Raw genomic sequence first — 13,924 nt, 5'->3', positions numbered from 1 at the left:
CACGGAACCAGGACATTTAAGATAAATAAATCCCGGCAATAGAGCATTCAGATTGGCTGAGGACATATGTGGGTGGATGTTTCTGCTGGCAATTTACCAATTTGTTTTGTTTCGCCAATACATTGTGTATGCTGTACATGCAATGTTGTTATCTCACCAAATGTCAATGCGGGGGAGTGAATCCAGAAGGTGACATGTAGTATTAATAATTAATCAGTACTGTGTATTATAATAGAACACATTGACCACTCGGGACATTGGCCACTTAGGGCATTGACCACTCGGGACATTCACCACTTGGGGAATTGACCACTCGGGACGAGGTTATCGTACATAGCATAGATAAAGGACTATGTGCTGCTACTGGTGTGTATCACCGGTTAAGCTTCTATCGTAAATAATAAATGATCAGATGAAAAAAAAGATTTATTCAAACATGATACTACTTGCTACGCATGCTAATCAGATATTATTGAGGTGTTACACGGGGTTGTGTTGATGTAATATGGCGACATTTGTTATTTTGATACAATTGCTATAATGTGGATGGTATCGTGGAGTTACTGGTGGGCTTCATTCCCACAAACCCAGTAGTTTCGTGGGGTTATTGGTGGGCTACATTGATGTAATCCTAGTGGTATCGTGTGGTTACTGCTGCGATACACTCATACAAACCTAGTGTTATCATCGTGTTGCTGATGCAATCCTGGTGGTATCGTGTGGTTACTGCTGCGATACACTCACACAAACCTAGTGTTATCATCGTGTTGCTGATGCAATCCTGGTGGTATCGTGTGGTTACTGCTGCGATACACTCATACAAACCTAGTGTTATCATCGTGTTGCTGATGCAATCCTGGTGGTATCATGGGATTACTGCTGCGATACACTCATACAAACCTAGTGTTATCATCGCGTTGCTGATGCAATCCTGGTGGTATCGTGTGGTTACTGCTGCGATACACTCATACAAACCTAGTGTTATCATCGTGTTGCTGATGCAATCCTGGTGTTATCGTGGGATTACTGCTGCGATACACTCATACAAACCTAGTGTTATCATCGTGTAGCTGATGCAATCCTGGTGGTATCGTGTGGTTACTGCTGCGATACACTCATACAAACCTAGTGTTATAATCGTGTAGCTGATGCAATCCTGGTGGTATCGTGTGGTTACTGCTGCGATACACTCATACAAACCTAGTGTTATAATCGTGTTGCTGATGCAATCCTGATGGTATCGTGTGGTTACTGCTGCGATACACTCATACAAACCTAGTGTTATCATCGTGTTGCTGATGCAATCCTCGTGGTATCGTGTGGTTACTGCTGCGATACACTCATACAAACCTAGTATTATCATCGTGTTGCTGATGCAATCCTGGTGGTATCGTGGGATTACTGCTGCGATACACTCATACAAACCTAGTGTTATCATCGTGTTGATGATGCAATCCTGGTGGTATCGTGTGGTTACTGCTGCGATACACTCATACAAACCTAGTGTTATCATCGTGTAGCTGATGCAATCCTGGTGGTATCGTGTGGTTACTGCTACGATACACTCATACAAACCTAGTGTTATCATCGTGTAGCTGATGCAATCCTGGTGGCATCGTGTGGTTACTGCTGCGATACACTCATACAAACCTAGTGTTATCATCGTGTTGCTGATGCAATCCTGGTGGTATCGTGGGATTACTGCTGCGATACACTCATACAAACCTAGTGTTATCATCGTGTAGCTGATGCAATCCTAGTGGTATCGTGGGATTACTGCTGCGATACACTCATACAAACCTAGTGTTATTATCGTGTTGCTGATGCAATCCTGGTGGTATCGTGGGATTACTGCTGCGATACACTCATACAAACCTAGTGTTATCATCGTGTTGCTGATGCAATCCTAGTGGTATCGTGGGATTACTGCTGCGATACACTCATACAAACCTAGTGTTATCATCGTGTTGCTGATGCAATCCTGGTGGTATCGTGGGATTACTGCTGCGATACACTCATACAAACCTAGTGTTATCATCGTATTGCTGATGCAATCCTAGTGGTATCGTGGGATTACTGCTGCGATACACTCATACAAACCTAGTGTTATCATCGTGTAGCTGATGCAATCCTGGTGGTATCGTGTGGTTACTGCTGCGATACACTCATACAAACCTAGTGTTATCATCGTGTAGCTGATGCAATCCTAGTGGTATCGTGCGGTTACTGCTGCGATACACTCATACAAACCTAGTGTTATCATTGTGTAGCTGATGCAATCCTGGTGGTATCATATGGTTACTGCTGCGATACACTCATACAAACCTAGTGTTATCATCGTGTAGCTGAAGCAATCCTAGTGGTATTGTGTGGTTACTGCTGCGATACACTCATACAAACCTAGTGTTATCATCGTGTTGCTGATGCAATCCTGGTGGTATCGTGGGATTACTGCTGCGATACACTCATACAAACCTAGTGTTATCATCGTGTTGCTGATGCAATCCTGGTGGTATCGTGGGATTACTGCTGCGATACACTCATACAAACCTAGTGTTATCATCGTGTAGCTGATGCAATCCTAGTGGTATCGTGTGGTTACTGCTGCGATACACTCATACAAACCTAGTGTTATCATTGTGTTGCTGATGCAATCCTGGTGGTATCGTGGGATTACTGCTGCGATACACTCATACAAACCTAGTGTTATCATCGTGTTGCTGATGCAATCCTGGTGGTATCGTGGGATTACTGCTGCGATACACTCATACAAACCTAGTGTTATCATCGTGTTGCTGATGCAATCCTGGTGGTATCGTGGGATTACTGCTGCGATACACTCATACAAACCTAGTGTTATCATCGTGTTGCTGATGCAATCCTGGTGGTATCGTGGGATTACTGCTGCGATACACTCATACAAACCTAGTGTTATCATCGTGTTGCTGATGCAATCCTGGTGGTATCGTGGGATTACTGCTGCGATACACTCATACAAACCTAGTGTTATCATCGTGTTGCTGATGCAATCCTGGTGGTATCGTGGGATTACTGCTGCGATACACTCATACAAACCTAGTGTTATCATCGTGTTGCTGATGCAATCCTAGTGGTATCGTGGGATTACTGCTGCGATACACTCATACAAACCTAGTGTTATCATCGTGTTGCTGATGCAATCCTGGTGGTATCGTGGGATTACTGCTGCGATACACTCATACAAATCTAGTGTTATCATCGTGTTGCTGATGCAATCCTGGTGGTATCGTGGGATTACTGCTGCGATACACTCATACAAACCTAGTGTTATCATCGTGTTGCTGATGCAATCCTGGTGGTATCGTGTGGTTACTGCTGCGATACACTCATACAAACCTAGTGTTATCATCGTGTTGCTGATGCAATCCTGGTGGTATCGTGTGGTTACTGCTGCGATACACTCATACAAACCTAGTGTTAGCATCGTGTTGCTGATGCAATCCTGGTGGTATTGTGTGATTTCTGCTGCGATACACTCATACAAACCTAGTGTTATCATCGTGTAGCTGATGCAATCCTGGTGGTATCGTGTGGTTACAGCTGCGATACACTCATACAAACCTAGTGTTATCATCGTGTTGCTGATGCAATCCTGGTGGTATCATGTGGTTACTGCTGCGATACACTCATACAAACCTAGTGTTATCATCGTGTTGCTGATGCAATCCTGGTGGTATCGTGTGGTTACTGCTGCGATACACTCATACAAACCTAGTGTTATCATCGTGTTGTTGATGCAATCCTGGTGGTATCGTGTGGTTACTGCTGCGATACACTCATACAAACCTAGTGTTATCATCGTGTTGCTGATGCAATCCTGGTGGTATCGTGTGGTTACTGCTGCGATACACTCATACAAACCTAGTGTTATCATCGTGTTGCTGATGCAATCCTGGTGGTATCGTGGGATTACTGCTGCGATACACTCATACAAACCTAGTGTTATCATCATATTGCTGATGCAATCCTGGTGGTATCGTGTGGTTACTGCTGCGATACACTCATACAAACCTAGTGTTATCATCGTGTAGCTGATGCAATCCTAGTGGTATCGTGTGGTTACTGCTGCAATACACTCATACAAACCTAGTGTTATCATCGTGTTGCTGATGCAATCCTGGTGGTATCATGTGGTTACTGCTGCGATACACTCATACAAACCTAGTGTTATCATCGTGTAGCTGATGCAATCCTAGTGGTATCGTGTGGTTACTGCTGCGATACACTCATACAAACCTAGTGTTATCATCGTGTTGCTGATGCAATCCTAGTGGTATCATGGGATTACTGCTGCGATACACTCATACAAACCTAGTGTTATCATCGTGTTGCTGATGCAATCCTGGTGGTATCGTGGGATTACTGCTGCGATACACTCATACAAACCTAGTGTTATCATCGTGTTGCTGATGCAATCCTGGTGGTATCGTGGGATTACAGCTGCGATACACTCATACAAACCTAGTGTTATCATCGTGTTGCTGATGCAATCCTGGTGGTATCATGTGGTTACTGCTGCGATACACTCATACAAACCTAGTGTTATCATCGTGTTGCTGATGCAATCCTGGTGGTATCGTGTGGTTACTGCTGCGATACACTCATACAAACCTAGTGTTATCATCGTGTTGTTGATGCAATCCTGGTGGTATCGTGTGGTTACTGCTGCGATACACTCATACAAACCTAGTGTTATCATCGTGTTGCTGATGCAATCCTGGTGGTATCGTGTGGTTACTGCTGCGATACACTCATACAAACCTAGTGTTATCATCGTGTTGCTGATGCAATCCTGGTGGTATCGTGGGATTACTGCTGCGATACACTCATACAAACCTAGTGTTATCATCATATTGCTGATGCAATCCTGGTGGTATCGTGTGGTTACTGCTGCGATACACTCATACAAACCTAGTGTTATCATCGTGTAGCTGATGCAATCCTAGTGGTATCGTGTGGTTACTGCTGCAATACACTCATACAAACCTAGTGTTATCATCGTGTTGCTGATGCAATCCTGGTGGTATCATGTGGTTACTGCTGCGATACACTCATACAAACCTAGTGTTATCATCGTGTAGCTGATGCAATCCTAGTGGTATCGTGTGGTTACTGCTGCGATACACTCATACAAACCTAGTGTTATCATCGTGTTGCTGATGCAATCCTAGTGGTATCATGGGATTACTGCTGCGATACACTCATACAAACCTAGTGTTATCATCGTGTTGCTGATGCAATCCTGGTGGTATCGTGGGATTACTGCTGCGATACACTCATACAAACCTAGTGTTATCATCGTGTTGCTGATGCAATCCTGGTGGTATCGTGGGATTACTGCTGCGATACACTCATACAAACCTAGTGTTATCATCGTGTTGCTGATGCAATCCTGGTGGTATCGTGTGGTTACTGCTGCGATACACTCATACAAACCTAGTGTTATCATCGTGTTGCTGATGCAATCCTGGTGGTATCGTGTGGTTCCTGCTGCGATACACTCATACAAACCTAGTGTTAGCATCGTGTTGCTGATGCAATCCTGGTGGTATTGTGGGATTACTGCTGCGATACACTCATATAAACCTAGTGTTATCATCGTGTAGCTGATGCAATCCTGGTGGTATCGTGTGGTTACAGCTGCGATACACTCATACAAACCTAGTGTTATCATCGTGTTGCTGATGCAATCCTGGTGGTATCATGTGGTTACTGCTGCGATACACTCATACAAACCTAGTGTTATCATCGTGTTGCTGATGCAATCCTGGTGGTATCGTGTGGTTACTGCTGCGATACACTCATACAAACCTAGTGTTATCATCGTGTTGTTGATGCAATCCTGGTGGTATCGTGTGGTTACTGCTGCGATACACTCATACAAACCTAGTGTTAGCATCGTGTTGCTGATGCAATCCTGGTGGTATCGTGTGGTTACTGCTGCGATACACTCATACAAACCTAGTGTTATCATCGTGTTGCTGATGCAATCCTGGTGGTATCGTGGGATTACTGCTGCGATACACTCATACAAACCTAGTGTTATCATCATATTGCTGATGCAATCCTGGTGGTATCGTGTGGTTACTGCTGCGATACACTCATACAAACCTAGTGTTATCATCGTGTAGCTGATGCAATCCTAGTGGTATCGTGTGGTTACTGCTGCAATACACTCATACAAACCTAGTGTTATCATCGTGTTGCTGATGCAATCCTGGTGGTATCATGTGGTTACTGCTGCGATACACTCATACAAACCTAGTGTTATCATCGTGTAGCTGATGCAATCCTAGTGGTATCGTGTGGTTACTGCTGCGATACACTCATACAAACCTAGTGTTATCATCGTGTTGCTGATGCAATCCTGGTGGTATCGTGTGGTTACTGCTGCGATACACTCATACAAACCTAGTGTTATCATCGTGTTGCTGATGCAATCCTAGTGGTATCGTGGGATTACTGCTGCGAGACACTCATACAAACCTAGTGTTATCATCGTGTTGCTGATGCAATCCTAGTGGTATCGTGGGATTACTGCTGCGATACACTCATACAAACCTAGTGTCATCATCGTGTTGCTGATGCAATCCTGGTGGTATCGTGTGGTTACTGCTGCGATACACTCATACAAACCTAGTGTTATCATCGTGTTGCTGATGCAATCCTGGTGGTATCGTGTGGTTACTGCTGTGATACACTCATACAAACCTAGTGTTAGCATCGTGTTGCTGATGCAATCCTGGTGGTATCGTGTGGTTACTGCTGTGATACACTCATACAAACCTAGTGTTATCATCGTGTAGCTGATGCAATCCTAGTGGTATCGTGTGGTTACTGCTGCGATACACTCATACAAACCTAGTGTTATCATCGTGTTGCTGATGCAATCCTGGTGGTATCGTGTGGTTACTGCTGGGATACACTCATACAAACCTAGTGTTATCATCGTGTAGCTGATGCAATCTTAGTGGTATCGTGGGATTACTGCTGCGATACACTCATACAAACCTAGTGTTATCATCGAGTTGCTGATGCAATCCTGGTGGTATCGTGGGATTACTGCTGCGATACACTCATACAAACCTAGTGTTATCATCGTGTTGCTGATTCAATCCTAGTGGTATCGTGGGATTACTGCTGTGATACACTCATACAAACCTAGTGTTATCATCGTGTTGCTGATGCAATCCTGGTGGTATCATGGGATTACTGCTGCGATACACACATACAAACCTAGTGTTATCATCGTATTGCTGATGCAATCCTAGTGGTATCGTGGGATTACTGCTGCGATACACTCATACAAACCTAGTGTTATCATCGTGTAGCTGATGCAATCCTGGTGGTATCGTGTGGTTACTGCTGCGATACACTCATACAAACCTAGTGTTATCATCGTGTAGCTGATGCAATCCTAGTGGTATCGTGCGGTTACTGCTGCGATACACTCATACAAACCTAGTGTTATCATTGTGTAGCTGATGCAATCCTGGTGGTATCATGTGGTTACTGCTGCGATACACTCATACAAACCTAGTGTTATCATCGTGTAGCTGAAGCAATCCTAGTGGTATCGTGTGGTTACTGCTGCGATACACTCATACAAACCTAGTGTTATCATCGTGTTGCTGATGCAATCCTGGTGGTATCGTGGGATTACTGCTGCGATACACTCATACAAACCTAGTGTTATCATCGTGTTGCTGATGCAATCCTGGTGGTATCGTGGGATTACTGCTGCGATACACTCATACAAACCTAGTGTTATCATCGTGTTGCTGATGCAATCCTGGTGGTATCGTGGGATTACTGCTGCGATACACTCATACAAACCTAGTGTTATCATCGTGTAGCTGATGCAATCCTAGTGGTATCGTGTGGTTACTGCTGCGATACACTCATACAAACCTAGTGTTATCATCGTGTTGCTGATGCAATCCTGGTGGTATCGTGGGATTACTGCTGCGATACACTCATACAAACCTAGTGTTATCATCGTGTTGCTGATGCAATCCTGGTGGTATCGTGGGATTACTGCTGCGATACACTCATACAAACCTAGTGTTATCATCGTGTTGCTGATGCAATCCTGGTGGTATCGTGGGATTACTGCTGCGATACACTCATACAAACCTAGTGTTATCATCGTGTTGCTGATGCAATCCTGGTGGTATCGTGGGATTACTGCTGCGATACACTCATACAAACCTAGTGTTATCATCGTGTTGCTGATGCAATCCTGGTGGTATCGTGGGATTACTGCTGTGATACACTCATACAAACCTAGTGTTATCATCGTGTTGCTGATGCAATCCTAGTGGTATCGTGGGATTACTGCTGCGATACACTCATACAAACCTAGTATTATCATCGTGTTGCTGATGCAATCCTAGTGGTATCGTGGGATTACTGCTGCGATACACTCATACAAACCTAGTGTTATCATCGTGTTGCTGATGCAATCCTGGTGGTATCGTGTGGTTACTGCTGCGATACACTCATACAAACCTAGTGTAATCATCGTGTTGCTGATGCAATCCTGGTGGTATCGTGTGGTTACTGCTGCGATACACTCATACAAACCTAGTGTTAGCATCGTGTTGCTGATGCAATCCTGGTGGTATTGTGGGATTACTGCTGCGATACACTCATACAAACCTAGTGTTATCATCGTGTAGCTGATGCAATCCTGGTGGTATCGGGTGGTTACTGCTGCGATACACTCATACAAACCTAGTGTTATCATCGTGTTGCTGATGCAATCCTGGTGGTATCATGTGGTTACTGCTGCGATACACTCATACAAACCTAGTGTTATCATCGTGTTGCTGATGCAATCCTGGTGGTATCGTGTGGTTACTGCTGCGATACACTCATACAAACCTAGTGTTATCATCGTGTTGCTGATGCAATCCTGGTGGTATCGTGTGGTTACTGCTGCGATACACTCATACAAACCTAGTGTTAGCATCGTGTTGCTGATGCAATCCTGGTGGTATCGTGTGGTTACTGCTGCGATACACTCATACAAACCTAGTGTTATCATCGTGTTGCTGATGCAATCCTGGTGGTATCGTGGGATTACTGCTGCGATACACTCATACAAACCTAGTGTTATCATCATATTGCTGATGCAATCCTGGTGGTATCGTGTGGTTACTGCTGCGATACACTCATACAAACCTAGTGTTATCATCGTGTAGCTGATGCAATCCTAGTGGTATCGTGTGGTTACTGCTGCAATACACTCATACAAACCTAGTGTTATCATCGTGTTGCTGATGCAATCCTGGTGGTATCATGTGGTTACTGCTGCGATACACTCATACAAACCTAGTGTTATCATCGTGTAGCTGATGCAATCCTAGTGGTATCGTGTGGTTACTGCTGCGATACACTCATACAAACCTAGTGTTATCATCGTGTTGCTGATGCAATCCTGGTGGTATCGTGTGGTTACTGCTGCGATACACTCATACAAACCTAGTGTTATCATCGTGTTGCTGATGCAATCCTAGTGGTATCGTGGGATTACTGCTGCGATACACTCATACAAACCTAGTGTTATCATCGTGTTGCTGATGCAATCCTAGTGGTATCGTGGGATTACTGCTGCGATACACTCATACAAACCTAGTGTTATCATCGTGTTGCTGATGCAATCCTGGTGGTATCGTGTGGTTACTGCTGCGATACACTCATACAAACCCAGTGTTATCATCGTGTTGCTGATGCAATCCTGGTGGTATCATGTGGTTACTGCTGTGATACACTCATACAAACCTAGTGTTAGCATCGTGTTGCTGATGCAATCCTGGTGGTATCGTGTGGTTACTGCTGTGATACACTCATACAAACCTAGTGTTATCATCGTGTAGCTGATGCAATCCTAGTGGTATCGTGTGGTTACTGCTGCGATACACTCATACAAACCTAGTGTTATCATCGTGTTGCTGATGCAATCCTGGTGGTATCGTGTGGTTACTGCTGCGATACACTCATACAAACCTAGTGTTATCATCGTGTTGCTGATGCAATCCTAGTGGTATCGTGTGGTTACTGCTGCGATACACTCATACAAACCTAGTGTTATCATCGTGTTGCTGATGCAATCCTGGTGGTATCGTGTGGTTACTGCTGCGATACACTCATACAAACCTAGTGTTATCATCGTGTTGCTGATGCAATCCTGGTGGTATCGTGTGGTTACTGCTGCGATACACTCATACAAACCTAGTGTTATCATCATGTTGCTGATGCAATCCTGGTGGTATCGTGTGGTTACTGCTGCGATACACTCATACAAACCTAGTGTTAGCATCGTGTTGCTGATGCAATCCTGGTGGTATCGTGTGGTTACTGCTGCGATACACTCATACAAACCTAGTGTTATCATCGTGTAGCTGATGCAATCCTGGTGGTAACGTGTGGTTACTGCTGCGATACACTCATACAAACCTAGTGTTATCATCGTGTTGCTGATGCAATCCTGGTGGTGTCGTGTGGTTACTGCTGCGATACACTCATACAAACCTAGTGTTATCATCGTGTTGCTGATGCAATCCTGGTGGTATCGTGTGGTTACTGCTGCGATACACTCATACAAACCTAGTGTTATCATCGTGTTGCAGATGCAATCCTGGTGGTATCGTTTGGTTACTGCTGCGATACACTCATACAAACCTAGTGTTATCATCGTGTTGCTGATGCAATCCTGGTGGTATCGTGTGGTTACTGCTGCGATACACTCATACAAACCTAGTGTTATCATCGTGTTGCTGATGCAATCCTGGTGGTATCGTGTGGTTACTGCTGCGATACACTCATACAAACCTAGTGTTATCATCGTGTTGCTGATGCAATCCTGGTGGTATCGTGTGGTTACTGCTGCGATACACTCATACAAATCTAGTGTTATCATCGTGTTGCTGATGCAATCCTGGTGGTATCGTGTGGTTACTGCTGCGATACACTCATACAAACCAAGTGTAATCATCGTGTTGCTGATGCAATCCTGGTGGTATCGTGTGGTTACTGCTGCGATACACTCATACAAACCTAGTGTTATCATCGTGTTGCTGATGCAATCCTGGTGGTATTGTGTGGTTACTGCTGCAATACACTCATACAAACCTAGTGTTATCATCGTGTTGCTGATGCAATCCTGGTGGTATCGTTTGGTTACTGCTGCGATACACTCATACAAACCTAGTGTTATCATCGTGTTGCTGATGCAATTCTGGTGGTATCGTGGGATTACTGCTGCGATACACTCATACAAACCTAGTGTTATCATCGTATTGCTGATGCAATCCTGGTGGTATCGTGGGATTACTGCTGCGATACACTCATACAAACCTAGTGTTATCGTCGTGTTGCTGATGCAATCCTGGTGGTATCGTGGGATTACTGCTGCGATACACTCATACAAACCTAGTGTTATCATCATATTGCTGATGCAATTCTGGTGGTATTGTGTGGTTACTGCTGCGATACACTCATACAAACCTAGTGTTATCATCGTGTAGCTGATGCAATCCTAGTGGTATCGTGTGGTTACTGCTGCAATACACTCATACAAACCTAGTGTTATCATCGTGTTGCTGATGCAATCCTGGTGGTATCGTGTGGTTACTGCTGTGATACACTCATACAAACCTAGTGTTATCATCGTGTAGCTGATGCAATCCTAGTGGTATCGTGTGGTTACTGCTGCGATACACTCATACAAACCTAGTGTTATCATCGTGTTGCTGATGCAATCCTGGTGGTATCGTGTGGTTACTGCTGCGATACACTCATACAAACCTAGTGTTATCAATGTGTAGCTGATGCAATCCTAGTGGTATCGTGTGGTTACTGCTGCGATACACTCGTACAAACCTAGTGTTATCATCGTGTTGCTGATGCAATCCTGGTGGTATCGTGTGGTTACTGCTGCAATACACTCATACAAACCTAGTGTTATCATCGTGTTGCTGATGTAATCCTAGTGGTATCGTGTGGTTACTGCTGCGATACACTCATACAAACCTAGTGTTATCATCGTGTTGCTGATGCAATCCTAGTGGTATCGTGTGGTTACTGCTGCGATACACTCATACAAACCTAGTGCTTTCATCGTGTTGCTGATGCAATCCTAGTGGTATCGTGTGGTTACTGCTGCGATACACTCATACAAACCTAGTGTTATCATCGTGTAGCTGATGCAATCCTAGTGGTATCGTGTGGTTACTGCTGCAATACACTCATACAAACCTAGTGTTATCATCGTGTTGCTGATGCAATGCTGGTGGTATCGTGTGGTTACTGCTGCGATACACTCATACAAACCTAGTGTTATCATCGTGTAGCTGATGCAATCCTAGTGGTATCGTGTGGTTACTGCTGCGATACACTCATACAAACCTAGTGTTATCATCGTGTTGCTGATGCAATCCTGGTGGTATCGTGTGGTTACTGCTGCGATACACTCATACAAACCTAGTGTTATCATCGTGTTGCTGATGCAATCCTAGTGGTATCGTGTGGTTACTGCTGCGATACACTCATACAAACCTAGTGTTATCATCATGTTGCTGATGCAATCCTGGTGGTATCGTGTGGTTACTGCTGCGATACACTCATACAAACCTAGTGTTATCATCGTGTTGCTGATGCAATCCTAGTGGTATCGTGGGATTACTGCTGTGATACACTCATACAAACCTAGTGTTATCATCGTGTTGCTGATGCAATCCTGGTGGTATCGTGTGGTTACTGCTGCGATACACTCATACAAACCTAGTGTTATCATCGTGTTGCTGATGCAATCCTAGTGGTATCGTGGGATTACTGCTGTGATACACTCATACAAACCTAGTGTTATCATCGTGTTGCTGATGCAATCCTGGTGGTATCATGGGATTACTGCTGCGATACACTCATACAAACCTAGTGTTATCATCGTGTTGCTGATGCAATCCTAGTGGTATCGTGTGCTTACTGCTGCGATACACTCATACAAACCTAGTGTTATCATCGTGTTGCTGATGCAATCCTGGTGGTATCGTGTGGTTACTGCTGCGATACACTCATACAAATCTAGTGTTATCATCGTGTTGCTGATGCAATCCTGGTGGTATCGTGTGGTTACTGCTGCGATACACTCATACAAACCAAGTGTAATCATCGTGTTGCTGATGCAATCCTGGTGGTATCGTGTGGTTACTGCTGCGATACACTCATACAAACCTAGTGTTATCATCGTGTTGCTGATGCAATCCTGGTGGTATCGTTTGGTTACTGCTGCGATACACTCATACAAACCTAGTGTTATCATCGTGTTGCTGATGCAATCCTGGTGGTATCGTGGGATTACTGCTGCGATACACTCATACAAACCAAGTGTTAGCATCGTATTGCTGATGCAATCCTGGTGGTATCGTGGGATTACTGCTGCGATACACTCATACAAACCTAGTGTTATCATCGTGTTGCTGATGCAATCCTGGTGGTATCGTGTGGTTACTGCTGCGATACACTCATACAAACCTAGTGTTATCATCGTGTTGCTGATGCAATCCTGGTGGTATCGTGTGGTTACTGCTGCGATACACTCATACAAACCTAGTGTTATCATCGTGTTGCTGATGCAATCCTGGTGGTATCGTGTGGTTACTGCTGCGATACACTCATACAAATCTAGTGTTATCATCGTGTTGCTGATGCAATCCTGGTGGTATCGTGTGGTTACTGCTGCGATACACTCATACAAACCAAGTGTAATCATCGTGTTGCTGATGCAATCCTGGTGGTATCGTGTGGTTACTGCTGCGATACACTCATACAAACCTAGTGTAATCATCGTGTTGCTGATGCAATCCTGGTGGTATCGTTTGGT

The sequence above is a fragment of the Saccoglossus kowalevskii genome, chromosome 15 (genome assembly GCF_978046115.1).
Source record: "Saccoglossus kowalevskii chromosome 15, keSacKowa6.1, whole genome shotgun sequence".
In the NCBI taxonomy this organism is placed as follows: domain Eukaryota; kingdom Metazoa; phylum Hemichordata; class Enteropneusta; family Harrimaniidae; genus Saccoglossus; species Saccoglossus kowalevskii.
This window is presented reverse-complemented; position numbering follows the sequence as displayed.